At 47.7% G+C, this 13,966-nt stretch overlaps 1 protein-coding gene across 1 annotated transcript in view; it reads right to left on the bottom strand.

Moving 5' to 3' along the window:
• The window catches only part of LOC124013874 (transmembrane protein 151B-like), a 49,805-nt gene extending 36,203 nt beyond the window's left edge, over positions 1 to 13,602 (bottom strand). The window contains exon 1 of the mRNA XM_046328426.1: positions 13,559 to 13,602. The gene's annotated coding sequence lies outside the window, so the exon portion shown is untranslated. The remainder of the gene's footprint in view (positions 1 to 13,558) is intronic.
• Positions 13,603 to 13,966: the final 364 nt, after the last annotated feature.

The following is a 13,966-nucleotide window of genomic DNA, read 5'->3' as shown; positions in this document are numbered from 1 at the left end:
AGTAGAGAGAGAGAGTAGGTTAGTAGAGAGAGAGAGAGAGACCAGAAGAGAGAGCAGGCTAGTAGCGAGAGAGAGACCAGAAGACAGAGCAGGTTAGTAGAGAAAGAGAGAGACCAGAAGAGAGAGCAGGTTAGTAGAGAGAGAGACCAGAAGAGAGAGCAGGTTAGTAGAGAGAGAGAGTAGGTTAGTAGAGAGAGAGACCAGAAGAGAGAGTAGGACAGTAGAGAGAGAGAGAGACCAGAAGAGAGAGTAGGACAGTAGAGAGAGAGAGAGACCAGAAGAGAGTGCAGGTTAGTAGAGAGAGAGAGAGACCAGAAGAGAGAGCAGGTTAGTAGAGAGATAGAGAGAGAGAGAGAGACCAGAACAGAGAGCAGGTTAGTAGCGAGAGAGAGACCAGAAGAGAGAGCAGGTTAGTAGAGAGAGAGAGACGAGATGAGAGAGCAGGTTAGTGGAGAGAGAGAGAGAGCAGGCTAGTAGAGAGAGAGAGAGAGAGAGAGAGAGAGAGAGAGAGAGAGAGAGAGAGAGAGAGAGAGAGAGAGAGAGACCAGAAGAGAGACCAGAAGAGAGAGCAGGCTAGTAGCGAGAGAGAGACCAGAAGACAGAGCAGGTTAGTAGAGAAAGAGAGAGACCAGAAGAGAGAGCAGGTTAGTAGAGCGAGAGAGAGACCAGAAGAGAGCAGGTTAGTAGAGCGAGAGAGAGACCAGAAGAGAGACAGGCTAGTAGAGAGAGAGAGAGAGACCAGAAGAGAGAGCAGGTTAGTAGAGAGAGAGAGAGAGACCAGAAGAGAGAGCAGGTTAGTAGAGAGAGAGAGACCAGAAGAGAGATCAGGTTAGTAGAGAGAGAGACCAGAAGAGACAGCAGGTTAGTAGAGAGAGAGAGACCAGAAGAGAGAGCAGGTTAGTAGAGAGAGAGACCAGAAGAGAGAGTAGGATAGTAGAGAGAGACCAGAAGAGAGAGCAAGTTATTAGAGAGAGAGCGAGAGACCAGAAGAGAGAGCAGGTTAGTAGAGAGAGAGAGAGACCAGAAGAGAGAGCAGGTTAGTAGAGAGAGAGAGAGACCAGATGAGAGAGCAGGTTAGTAGAGAGAGAGAGTAGGTTAGTAGAGAGAGAGACCAGAAGAGAGAGTAGGACAGTAGAGAGAGAGAGACCAGAAGAGAGAGTAGGATAGTAGAGAGAGAGAGAGACCAGAAGACGGTGCAGGTTAGTAGAGAGAGAGAGAGACCAGAAGAGAGAGCAGGTTAGTAGAGAGATAGAGAGAGAGAGAGACCAGAAGAGAGAGCAGGTTAGTAGCGAGAGAGAGACCAGAAGAGAGAGCATGTTAGTAGAGAGAGAGAGAGATGAGATGAGAGAGCAGGTTAGTGGAGAGAGAGAGAGCAGGCTAGTAGAGAGAGAGAGAGAGAGAGAGAGACCAGAAGAGAGAGCAGGCTAGTAGCGAGAGAGAGACCAGAAGACAGAGCAGGTTAGTAGAGAAAGAGAGAGACCAGAAGAGAGAGCAGGTTAGTAGAGAGAGAGAGACCGGAAGAAAGAGCAGGTTAGTAGAGCGAGAGAGAGACCAGAAGAGAGCAGGTTAGTAGAGCGAGAGAGAGACCAGAAGAGAGACAGGCTAGTAGAGAGAGAGAGAGAGACCAGAAGAGAGTGCAGGTTAGTAGAGAGAGAGAGACCAGAAGAAAGAGCAGGTTAGTAGAGAGAGAGAGACCAGAAGAGAGTGCAGGTTAGTAGAGAGAGAGAGACCAGGAGAGAGAGCAGGTTATTAGAGAGAGAGAGAGACCAGAAGAAAGAGCAGGTTAGTAGAGCGAGAGAGAGACCAGAAGAGAGAGCAGGTTAGTAGAGAGAGAGAGACCAGATGAGAGAGCAGGTTAGTAGAGAGAGAGAGTAGGTTAGTAGAGAGAGAGACCAGAAGAGAGAGTAGGACAGTAGAGAGAGAGAGACCAGAAGAGAGAGTAGGATAGTAGAGAGAGAGAGAGACCAGAAGACGGTGCAGGTTAGTAGAGAGAGAGAGACCAGAAGAGAGAGCAGGTTAGTAGAGAGATAGAGAGAGAGAGAGACCAGAAGAGAGAGCAGGTTAGTAGCGAGAGAGAGACCAGAAGAGAGAGCATGTTAGTAGAGAGAGAGAGAGACCAGAAGAGAGAGCAGGTTAGTAGAGAGAGAGAGAGAGAGACCAGAAGAGAGAGCAGGTTAGTAGAGAGAGAGACCAGAAGAGAGAGCAGGTTAGTAGAGAGAGAGAGAGACCAGAAGAGAGAGCAGGTTAGTAGAGAGAGAGAGACCAGAAGAGAGAGAGACCAGAAGAGAGAGCAGGTTAGTAGAGAGAGAGAGACCAGAAGAGAGAGCAGGTTAGTAGAGAGAGAGAGACCAGAAGAGAGTGCAGGTTAGTAGAGAGAGAGAGAGACCAGAAGAGAGAGCAGGTTAGTAGAGAGAGAGAGAGAGAGACCAGAAGAGAGAGCAGGTTAGTAGCGAGACAGAGACCAGAAGAGAGAGCAGGTTAGTAGAGAGAGAGAGAGACCAGAAGAGAGAGCAGGTTAGTAGAGAGAGAGAGACCAGAAGAGAGAGCAGGTTAGTAGAGAGAGAGACCAGAAGAGAGAGCAGGTTAGTAGAGAGAGAGAGACCAGAAGAGAGAACAGGTTAGTAGAGAGAGAGAGACCAGAAGAGAGAGTAGGATAGATAGTAGAGATAGACCAGAAGAGAGAGCAGGTTATTAGAGAGAGAGATAGAGACCAGAAGAGAGAGCAGGTTAGTAGAGAGAGAGAGACCAGAAGAGAGAGCAGGTTAGTAGAGAGAGAGACCAGAAGAGAGAGCAGGTTAGTAGAGAGAGTAGGTTAGTAGAGAGAGAGACCAGAAGAGAGAGTAGGACAGTAGAGAGAGAGAGACCAGAAGAGAGAGTAGGACAGTAGAGAGAGAGAGAGAGACCAGAAGAGAGTGCAGGTTAGTAGAGAGAGAGAGAGACCAGAAGAGAGAGCAGGTTAGTAGAGAGATAGAGAGAGAGAGACCAGAAGAGAGAGCAGGTTAGTAGCGAGAGAGAGACCAGAAGAGAGAGCAGGTTAGTAGAGAGAGAGAGACGAGATGAGAGAGCAGGTTAGTGAGAGAGAGAGAGAGCAGGCTAGTAGAGAGAGAGAGAGAGAGAGAGACCAGAAGAGAGAGCAGGCTAGTAGCGAGAGAGAGACCAGAAGACAGAGCAGGTTAGTAGAGAAAGAGAGAGACCAGAAGAGAGAGCAGGTTAGTAGAGCGAGAGAGAGACCAGAAGAGAGCAGGTTAGTAGAGCGAGAGAGAGACCAGAAGAGAGACAGGCTAGTAGAGAGAGAGAGAGAGACCAGAAGAGAGAGCAGGTTAGTAGAGAGAGAGAGAGACCAGAAGAGAGAGCAGGTTAGTAGAGAGAGAGAGACCAGAAGAGAGAGCAGGTTAGTAGAGAGAGAGACCAGAAGAGAGAGCAGGTTAGTAGAGAGAGAGAGACCAGAAGAGAGAGCAGGTTAGTAGAGAGAGAGACCAGAAGAGAGAGTAGGATAGTAGAGAGAGACCAGAAGAGAGAGCAGGTTATTAGAGAGAGAGCGAGAGACCAGAAGAGAGAGCAGGTTAGTAGAGAGAGAGAGACCAGAAGAGAGAGCAGGTTAGTAGAGAGAGAGAGAGACCAGATGAGAGAGCAGGTTAGTAGAGAGAGAGAGTAGGTTAGTAGAGAGAGAGAGAGAGACCAGAAGAGAGAGCAGGCTAGTAGCGAGAGAGAGACCAGAAGACAGAGCAGGTTAGTAGAGAAAGAGAGAGACCAGAAGAGAGAGCAGGTTAGTAGAGAGAGAGACCAGAAGAGAGAGCAGGTTAGTAGAGAGAGAGAGTAGGTTAGTAGAGAGAGAGACCAGAAGAGAGAGTAGGACAGTAGAGAGAGAGAGAGACCAGAAGAGAGAGTAGGACAGTAGAGAGAGAGAGAGACCAGAAGAGAGTGCAGGTTAGTAGAGAGAGAGAGAGACCAGAAGAGAGAGCAGGTTAGTAGAGAGATAGAGAGAGAGAGAGAGACCAGAACAGAGAGCAGGTTAGTAGCGAGAGAGAGACCAGAAGAGAGAGCAGGTTAGTAGAGAGAGAGAGACGAGATGAGAGAGCAGGTTAGTGGAGAGAGAGAGAGAGCAGGCTAGTAGAGAGAGAGAGAGAGAGAGAGAGAGAGAGAGAGAGAGAGAGAGAGAGAGAGAGAGAGAGAGAGAGAGAGACCAGAAGAGAGAGCAGGCTAGTAGCGAGAGAGAGACCAGAAGACAGAGCAGGTTAGTAGAGAAAGAGAGAGACCAGAAGAGAGAGCAGGTTAGTAGAGCGAGAGAGAGACCAGAAGAGAGCAGGTTAGTAGAGCGAGAGAGAGACCAGAAGAGAGACAGGCTAGTAGAGAGAGAGAGAGAGACCAGAAGAGAGAGCAGGTTAGTAGAGAGAGAGAGAGAGACCAGAAGAGAGAGCAGGTTAGTAGAGAGAGAGAGACCAGAAGAGAGATCAGGTTAGTAGAGAGAGAGACCAGAAGAGACAGCAGGTTAGTAGAGAGAGAGAGACCAGAAGAGAGAGCAGGTTAGTAGAGAGAGAGACCAGAAGAGAGAGTAGGATAGTAGAGAGAGACCAGAAGAGAGAGCAAGTTATTAGAGAGAGAGCGAGAGACCAGAAGAGAGAGCAGGTTAGTAGAGAGAGAGAGAGACCAGAAGAGAGAGCAGGTTAGTAGAGAGAGAGAGAGACCAGATGAGAGAGCAGGTTAGTAGAGAGAGAGAGTAGGTTAGTAGAGAGAGAGACCAGAAGAGAGAGTAGGACAGTAGAGAGAGAGAGACCAGAAGAGAGAGTAGGATAGTAGAGAGAGAGAGAGACCAGAAGACGGTGCAGGTTAGTAGAGAGAGAGAGAGACCAGAAGAGAGAGCAGGTTAGTAGAGAGATAGAGAGAGAGAGAGACCAGAAGAGAGAGCAGGTTAGTAGCGAGAGAGAGACCAGAAGAGAGAGCATGTTAGTAGAGAGAGAGAGAGATGAGATGAGAGAGCAGGTTAGTGGAGAGAGAGAGAGCAGGCTAGTAGAGAGAGAGAGAGAGAGAGAGAGACCAGAAGAGAGAGCAGGCTAGTAGCGAGAGAGAGACCAGAAGACAGAGCAGGTTAGTAGAGAAAGAGAGAGACCAGAAGAGAGAGCAGGTTAGTAGAGAGAGAGAGACCGGAAGAAAGAGCAGGTTAGTAGAGCGAGAGAGAGACCAGAAGAGAGCAGGTTAGTAGAGCGAGAGAGAGACCAGAAGAGAGACAGGCTAGTAGAGAGAGAGAGAGAGACCAGAAGAGAGTGCAGGTTAGTAGAGAGAGAGAGACCAGAAGAAAGAGCAGGTTAGTAGAGAGAGAGAGACCAGAAGAGAGTGCAGGTTAGTAGAGAGAGAGAGACCAGGAGAGAGAGCAGGTTATTAGAGAGAGAGAGAGACCAGAAGAAAGAGCAGGTTAGTAGAGCGAGAGAGAGACCAGAAGAGAGAGCAGGTTAGTAGAGAGAGAGAGACCAGATGAGAGAGCAGGTTAGTAGAGAGAGAGAGTAGGTTAGTAGAGAGAGAGACCAGAAGAGAGAGTAGGACAGTAGAGAGAGAGAGACCAGAAGAGAGAGTAGGATAGTAGAGAGAGAGAGAGACCAGAAGACGGTGCAGGTTAGTAGAGAGAGAGAGACCAGAAGAGAGAGCAGGTTAGTAGAGAGATAGAGAGAGAGAGAGACCAGAAGAGAGAGCAGGTTAGTAGCGAGAGAGAGACCAGAAGAGAGAGCATGTTAGTAGAGAGAGAGAGAGACCAGAAGAGAGAGCAGGTTAGTAGAGAGAGAGAGAGAGAGACCAGAAGAGAGAGCAGGTTAGTAGAGAGAGAGACCAGAAGAGAGAGCAGGTTAGTAGAGAGAGAGAGAGACCAGAAGAGAGAGCAGGTTAGTAGAGAGAGAGAGACCAGAAGAGAGAGAGACCAGAAGAGAGAGCAGGTTAGTAGAGAGAGAGAGACCAGAAGAGAGAGCAGGTTAGTAGAGAGAGAGAGACCAGAAGAGAGTGCAGGTTAGTAGAGAGAGAGAGAGACCAGAAGAGAGAGCAGGTTAGTAGAGAGAGAGAGAGAGAGACCAGAAGAGAGAGCAGGTTAGTAGCGAGACAGAGACCAGAAGAGAGAGCAGGTTAGTAGAGAGAGAGAGAGACCAGAAGAGAGAGCAGGTTAGTAGAGAGAGAGAGACCAGAAGAGAGAGCAGGTTAGTAGAGAGAGAGACCAGAAGAGAGAGCAGGTTAGTAGAGAGAGAGAGACCAGAAGAGAGAACAGGTTAGTAGAGAGAGAGAGACCAGAAGAGAGAGTAGGATAGATAGTAGAGATAGACCAGAAGAGAGAGCAGGTTATTAGAGAGAGAGATAGAGACCAGAAGAGAGCAGGTTAGTAGAGAGAGAGAGACCAGAAGAGAGAGCAGGTTAGTAGAGAGAGAGACCAGAAGAGAGAGCAGGTTAGTAGAGAGAGTAGGTTAGTAGAGAGAGAGACCAGAAGAGAGAGTAGGACAGTAGAGAGAGAGAGACCAGAAGAGAGAGTAGGACAGTAGAGAGAGAGAGAGAGACCAGAAGAGAGTGCAGGTTAGTAGAGAGAGAGAGAGACCAGAAGAGAGAGCAGGTTAGTAGAGAGATAGAGAGAGAGAGACCAGAAGAGAGAGCAGGTTAGTAGCGAGAGAGAGACCAGAAGAGAGAGCAGGTTAGTAGAGAGAGAGAGACGAGATGAGAGAGCAGGTTAGTGGAGAGAGAGAGAGAGCAGGCTAGTAGAGAGAGAGAGAGAGAGAGAGAGAGACCAGAAGAGAGAGCAGGCTAGTAGCGAGAGAGAGACCAGAAGACAGAGCAGGTTAGTAGAGAAAGAGAGAGACCAGAAGAGAGAGCAGGTTAGTAGAGCGAGAGAGAGACCAGAAGAGAGCAGGTTAGTAGAGCGAGAGAGAGACCAGAAGAGAGACAGGCTAGTAGAGAGAGAGAGAGAGACCAGAAGAGAGAGCAGGTTAGTAGAGAGAGAGAGAGACCAGAAGAGAGAGCAGGTTAGTAGAGAGAGAGAGACCAGAAGAGAGAGCAGGTTAGTAGAGAGAGAGACCAGAAGAGAGAGCAGGTTAGTAGAGAGAGAGAGACCAGAAGAGAGAGCAGGTTAGTAGAGAGAGAGACCAGAAGAGAGAGTAGGATAGTAGAGAGAGACCAGAAGAGAGAGCAGGTTATTAGAGAGAGAGCGAGAGACCAGAAGAGAGAGCAGGTTAGTAGAGAGAGAGAGACCAGAAGAGAGAGCAGGTTAGTAGAGAGAGAGAGAGAGACCAGAAGAGAGAGCAGGCTAGTAGCGAGAGAGAGACCAGAAGACAGAGCAGGTTAGTAGAGAAAGAGAGAGACCAGAAGAGAGAGCAGGTTAGTAGAGAGAGAGACCAGAAGAGAGAGCAGGTTAGTAGAGAGAGAGAGTAGGTTAGTAGAGAGAGAGACCAGAAGAGAGAGTAGGACAGTAGAGAGAGAGAGAGACCAGAAGAGAGAGTAGGACAGTAGAGAGAGAGAGAGACCAGAAGAGAGTGCAGGTTAGTAGAGAGAGAGAGAGACCAGAAGAGAGAGCAGGTTAGTAGAGAGATAGAGAGAGAGAGAGACCAGAACAGAGAGCAGGTTAGTAGCGAGAGAGAGACCAGAAGAGAGAGCAGGTTAGTAGAGAGAGAGAGACGAGATGAGAGAGCAGGTTAGTGGAGAGAGAGAGAGAGCAGGCTAGTAGAGAGAGAGAGAGAGAGAGAGAGAGAGAGAGAGAGAGAGAGAGAGAGAGAGAGAGAGAGAGAGAGAGAGAGAGAGAGAGAGAGACCAGAAGAGAGAGCAGGCTAGTAGCGAGAGAGAGACCAGAAGACAGAGCAGGTTAGTAGAGAAAGAGAGAGACCAGAAGAGAGAGCAGGTTAGTAGAGCGAGAGAGAGACCAGAAGAGAGCAGGTTAGTAGAGCGAGAGAGAGACCAGAAGAGAGACAGGCTAGTAGAGAGAGAGAGAGAGACCAGAAGAGAGAGCAGGTTAGTAGAGAGAGAGAGAGAGACCAGAAGAGAGAGCAGGTTAGTAGAGAGAGAGAGACCAGAAGAGAGATCAGGTTAGTAGAGAGAGAGACCAGAAGAGAGAGCAGGTTAGTAGAGAGAGAGAGACCAGAAGAGAGAGCAGGTTAGTAGAGAGAGAGACCAGAAGAGAGAGTAGGATAGTAGAGAGAGACCAGAAGAGAGAGCAAGTTATTAGAGAGAGAGCGAGAGACCAGAAGAGAGAGCAGGTTAGTAGAGAGAGAGAGAGACCAGAAGAGAGAGCAGGTTAGTAGAGAGAGAGAGAGACCAGATGAGAGAGCAGGTTAGTAGAGAGAGAGAGTAGGTTAGTAGAGAGAGAGACCAGAAGAGAGAGTAGGACAGTAGAGAGAGAGAGACCAGAAGAGAGAGTAGGATAGTAGAGAGAGAGAGAGACCAGAAGACGGTGCAGGTTAGTAGAGAGAGAGAGAGAGACCAGAAGAGAGAGCAGGTTAGTAGAGAGATAGAGAGAGAGAGAGACCAGAAGAGAGAGCAGGTTAGTAGCGAGAGAGAGACCAGAAGAGAGAGCATGTTAGTAGAGAGAGAGAGAGATGAGATGAGAGAGCAGGTTAGTGGAGAGAGAGAGAGCAGGCTAGTAGAGAGAGAGAGAGAGAGAGAGAGACCAGAAGAGAGAGCAGGCTAGTAGCGAGAGAGAGACCAGAAGACAGAGCAGGTTAGTAGAGAAAGAGAGAGACCAGAAGAGAGAGCAGGTTAGTAGAGAGAGAGAGACCGGAAGAAAGAGCAGGTTAGTAGAGCGAGAGAGAGACCAGAAGAGAGCAGGTTAGTAGAGCGAGAGAGAGACCAGAAGAGAGACAGGCTAGTAGAGAGAGAGAGAGAGACCAGAAGAGAGTGCAGGTTAGTAGAGAGAGAGAGACCAGAAGAAAGAGCAGGTTAGTAGAGAGAGAGAGACCAGAAGAGAGTGCAGGTTAGTAGAGAGAGAGAGACCAGGAGAGAGAGCAGGTTATTAGAGAGAGAGAGAGACCAGAAGAAAGAGCAGGTTAGTAGAGCGAGAGAGAGACCAGAAGAGAGAGCAGGTTAGTAGAGAGAGAGAGACCAGAAGAGAGAGCAGGTTAGTAGAGAGAGAGAGACCAGAAGAGAGAGCAGGTTAGTAGAGAGAGAGACCAGAAGAGATAGCAGGTTAGTAGAGAGAGAGAAAGAGAGAGACCAGAAGAGAGAGCAGGTTAGTAGAGAGAGATAGACCAGAAGAGAGAGAGACCAGAAGAGAGAGCAGGTTAGTAGAGAGAGAGAGACCAGAAGAGAGAGCAGGTTAGTAGAGAGAGAGAGAGACCAGAAGAGAGTGCAGGTTAGTAGAGAGAGAGACCAGAAGAGAGAGCAGGTTAGTAGAGAGAGAGAGAGAGAGAGAGAGAGAGAGAGAGAGAGAGAGACCAGAAGAGAGAGCAGGTTAGTAGCGAGAGAGAGACCAGAAGAGAGAGCAGGTTAGTAGAGAGAGAGAGACCAGAAGAGAGAGCAGGTTAGTAGAGAGAGAGAGACCAGAAGAGAGAGCAGGTTAGTAGAGAGTGAGACCAGAAGAGAGAGCAGGTTAGTAGAGAGAGAGAGACCAGAAGAGAGAGCAGGTTAGTAGAGAGAGAGACCAGAAGAGAGAGTAGGATAGTAGAGAGAGACCAGAAGAGAGAGCAGGTTATTAGAGAGAGAGAGAGAGACCAGAAGAGAGAGCAGGTTAGTAGAGAGAGAGACCAGAAGAGAGAGCAGGTTAGTAAAGAGAGAGAGACCAGAAGAGAGAGCTGGTTAGTAGAGAGAGAGACAGACCAGAAGAGAGAGCAGGTTAGTAGAGAGAGAGAGACCAGGAGAGAGAGCAGGTTAGTAGAGAGAGAGAGAGACCAGAAGAGAGAGCAGGTTAGTAGAGAGAGACCAGAAGAGAGAACAGGTTAGTAGAGAGAGACCAGAAGAGAGAGCAGGTTAGTAGAGAGAGACCAGAAGAGAGAGCAGGTTAGTAGAGAGAGACCAGAAGAGAGAGCAGGTTAGTAGAGAGAGACCAGAAGAGAGAGCAGGTTAGTAGAGAGAGACCAGAAGAGAGAGCAGAAGAGAGAGCAGGTTAGTAGAGAGAGAGAGAGAGACCAGAAGAGAGAGCAGGTTAGTAGAGAGAGAGAGAGACCAGAAGAGAGAGCAGGTTAGTAGAGAGAGAGAGACCAGAAGAGAGAGCAGGCTAGTAGAGAGAGAGAGAGAGACCAGAAGAGAGAGCAGGTTAGTAGAGAGAGAGAGACCAGAAGAGAGAGCAGGTTAGTAGATAGAGACCAGAAGAGAGAGCAGGTTAGTAGAGAGAGAGAGACCAGAAGAGAGAGCAGTTTAGTAGAGAGAGAGAGACCAGAAGAGAGAGCAGGTTAGTAGAGAGAGAGAGAGAGACCAGAAGAGAGAGCAGGTTAGTAGAGAGAGAGAGCAGGCTAGTAGAGAGAGAGAGACCAGAAGAGAGAGTAGGTTAGTAGAGAGAGAGCAGGCTAGTAGAGAGAGAGAGACCAGAAGAGAGAGTAGGTTATTAGAGAGAGAGAGAGAGATCAGAAGAGAGAGCAGGTTAGTAGAGAGAGAGAGCAGGCTAGTAGAGACAGAGAGACCAGAAGAGAGAGTAGGTTAGTAGAGAGAGAGAGAGAGACCAGAAGAGAGAGCAGGTTAGTAGAGAGAGAGAGAGAGACCAGAAGAGAGAGCAGGTTAGTAGAGAGATAGAGAGACATAGTGGATCTTTTTATAGATTACTGGCATACTACTTACTCCCTTATCTGACCGTACTCTGTGTGTGTGTCTCTCTCTCTTTGTGTGTGTGTGTGTGTGTGTGTGTGTGTGTGTGTGTGTGTGTGTGTGTGTGTGTGTGTGTGTGTGTGTGTGTGTGTGTGTGTGTGTGTGTGTGTGTGTGTGTGTGTGTGTGTGTGTGTGTGTGTGTGTGTGTGTGTTAAACCCTGCACCACATTGATAGTATATTTACATGAACTGTTTGTCCCAAATGGCATCATATTCCCTATACAGTGTCCTTTTCCACCCATAAGACCCTGGTCAAAAGAAGTACACCGGAAGTTATAGGGAATAAGATGGAGGTTAGAACGCCACCTAACAGTCGGTTATCGGGGCAAAGCCACTGTAACCCGAGGCATAGGATTAAACGCATAGAGATATAGTGAATAGCATGGGCGTCCACCATTCATGTCAATTATACGCCTTTTCTATTAAGTATATTTCTATGCATTTAATCCTACGCGATTGCAGAAATATGATCAGATAATTTATGAAAAACAGGGAGCCGGGAATGGATGGATGAACAAGAAAATATGAATATTTGAGTCTTTCGGATGATAAGTGTGAAGAGTTGCGAAGAGAGGGACCGGGAGACAACGAGACAGAGACTGAGAGGCTGCCAAAAGAGATGACTGTGAAACAACAGATTGTACCTCCCCGGGGAAACATAGTGCCAAAACAAAAATAACAACAGCCTTCTCCTTTTTCTCCTCTCTCGCTCTCTCTCCATCCCGCTCTGCCTCTGTTATGATTTGACACTGCACCATGTAGCCTACTGCATGTTCACTGTGTCATCTCCAAACAGTCAAATCTAGGTTAATTGTGACCTACAAGGCGAGATGATGTCACAGTTGTGACCATGTGTTTCTGGCCTTTCTAAATGATGGGGAGCATGGCTAAATATTTAGCAGCTACAGTGACTAAAACCACTGTCAGTAAAACTGAGCTATTTACAAACCAGTCAGTAAAACCGAGCTATTTACAAACCAGTCAGTAAAACCGAGCTATTTACAAACCAGTCAGTAAAACCGAGCTATTTACAAACCAGTCAGTAAAACCGAGCTATTTACAAACCAGTCAGTAAAACCGAGCTATTTACAAACCAGTCAGTAAAACCGAGCTATTTACAAACCAGTCAGTAAAACCGAGCTATTTACAAACCAGTCAGTAAAACCGAGCTATTTACAAACCAGTCAGTAAAACCGAGCTATTTACAAAAAGACACTGACTGAATAATTGATAGATGTTTTTATCTATTTCCTCTCCCCAATAGACAATTGAAATCTGCTGGATTCTGATTGGATCGCCGAGCGGAAGTAACTATAGGAGGCGGGAAAACGCTGATGACTCGCGCATAGAATGTTGTGGGTTTGGGGGGGGGGGGGACTGTTTTTAACGGACAAAACTGACAGTTGACAACATCTACCGGTAATGTCCTTCTCAGTGAGAAATGACTAGTCTACTACTACATGTCTAACTAGCCCTCCACACCTCTTATTAGGTGAGAGAAAGTGAGGTGAGGACAGGGACTGAGAGAGATGGAGGGTGAGACACGGTAGGCTATGTTGTTAGTAGAGAGAGAGGAGCCAGCAGGGTAGCTTAGTGGTTAGAGCGTTGGACTAGTAACCGGAAGGTTGCGAGTTCAAATCCCCAAGCTGACAAGGTACAAATCTGTCATTCTGCTCCTGAACAAGCAGTTCAGGAGCAATAAGAAAATAAGAATTTGTTCTTAACTGACTTGCCTAGTTAAATAAAGGTAAAATAAAATAAAAAAGGAATAGATGACGTTGAGAAAAAGAGAGATGTGTAATATTCATATATGTAAACATAGCGAATTGTAATTGTATGCATTTTTACCGCCATATCACACTGTGCTATGATTGGTTAAGACCACCCAAATGGTCATGGCGGTTTGGATCCTGAACATGCCAGTTATATCTAGCTCATAAAGAGCTACGTTAAGAAATATCCTGCATTTGATTTATTTTGTACAAAGTGTGCAAAACAAGACAATACGAGGCAGAGAAACAGTCCTTTGCGGTTGGGCATCTGTTCCCTTCAGACTTCAATGTAGACATGGGACCGCAAGGGAAAGATGGAGGGAGAGATTGAACACGAAGGGACGAGGATGGAGATGCAAATAGCAGCCTAGCAGCTAATAATGGCAGGTTTATATTGTGTTTCGTCTTGAGTAACCTCGGCTAATTCTATATTCTGTCAATCTATTCATAACGCGTCTCAGAGGCAAGAGGCAGCCTGAAATATAAGGTACTTAAAACAGGGCACCTTGCTTTTTAATGCACTTTTACAATTCCAGCGCCATGGTACAGTAATAATGTATTTGCCCCTTTTGGAAGTGCCATGGATTTATTTTTCTCTCCCTTTGACAAAAATACATCTTGTTGGAAGTGTGAAAATGCTATAGATATGTTCCGTGCTTAAAGCCCCGTAGGCCAACCATCCCGATAAGTTTGGCCTTTCATTTCTAGGCTAAATGTGTTGTGTCTGCCTAGGCATGCATAATTAGTCCCTTTCAACTATGCAGCATCACACACACACACGCACACACACACACACACACACACACACACATATATATATATCAACAAGCCACAAGAAGGAATGCGCTCGGTTTCCTTTGAGGGAATAAAACAAGAGTGATAAATCTATAAAATGAAGGATAAACTCATTTTAAAAATGAGCATCTGATCGAGCCTATTGGTGGTGGACCTTAAAGACAATTAGGCTAAGCACGCGGGTCCTAAGATCCCCATTACCCCTAACCTATTCACACACAGTCACACTGTTCCCCTTAGCCTACCTCCTCTCTCCCATTCCCGTCTGCTGTGGTCTCCTCTCTCCCATTCCCGTCCGCTGTGGTCTCCTCTCTCCCATTCCCGTCCGCTGTGGTCTCCTCTCTCCCTTCCCCGTCTGCTGTGGTCTCCTCTCTCCCATTCCCGTCTGCTGTGGTCTCCTCTCTCCCATTCCCGTCCGCTGTGGTCTCCTCTCTCCCTTCCCCGTCCGCTATGGTCTCCTCTCTCCCTTCCCCGTCCGCTATGGTCTCCTCCCCTATCTCCGGCGGTAGGGCTACTGGCACCTCCGTCTGCATTTTCTCTCTCTTCTTTCCCCTGGCACACGCCCTCCCGTTAGCCCTACGGTTAACGGGACCAGGGATGGGGACCCACCCCGGGAGCGGCGGCCCGGGCCGGAGGCTGGGACCACCTCCTCG

This window comes from Oncorhynchus gorbuscha, linkage group LG25 (genome assembly GCF_021184085.1).
Source record: "Oncorhynchus gorbuscha isolate QuinsamMale2020 ecotype Even-year linkage group LG25, OgorEven_v1.0, whole genome shotgun sequence".
Classification (NCBI taxonomy): domain Eukaryota; kingdom Metazoa; phylum Chordata; class Actinopteri; order Salmoniformes; family Salmonidae; genus Oncorhynchus; species Oncorhynchus gorbuscha.
The sequence above is the reverse complement of the archived record's forward strand: the minus strand, read 5'-3'. Positions and strand labels throughout refer to the sequence as shown.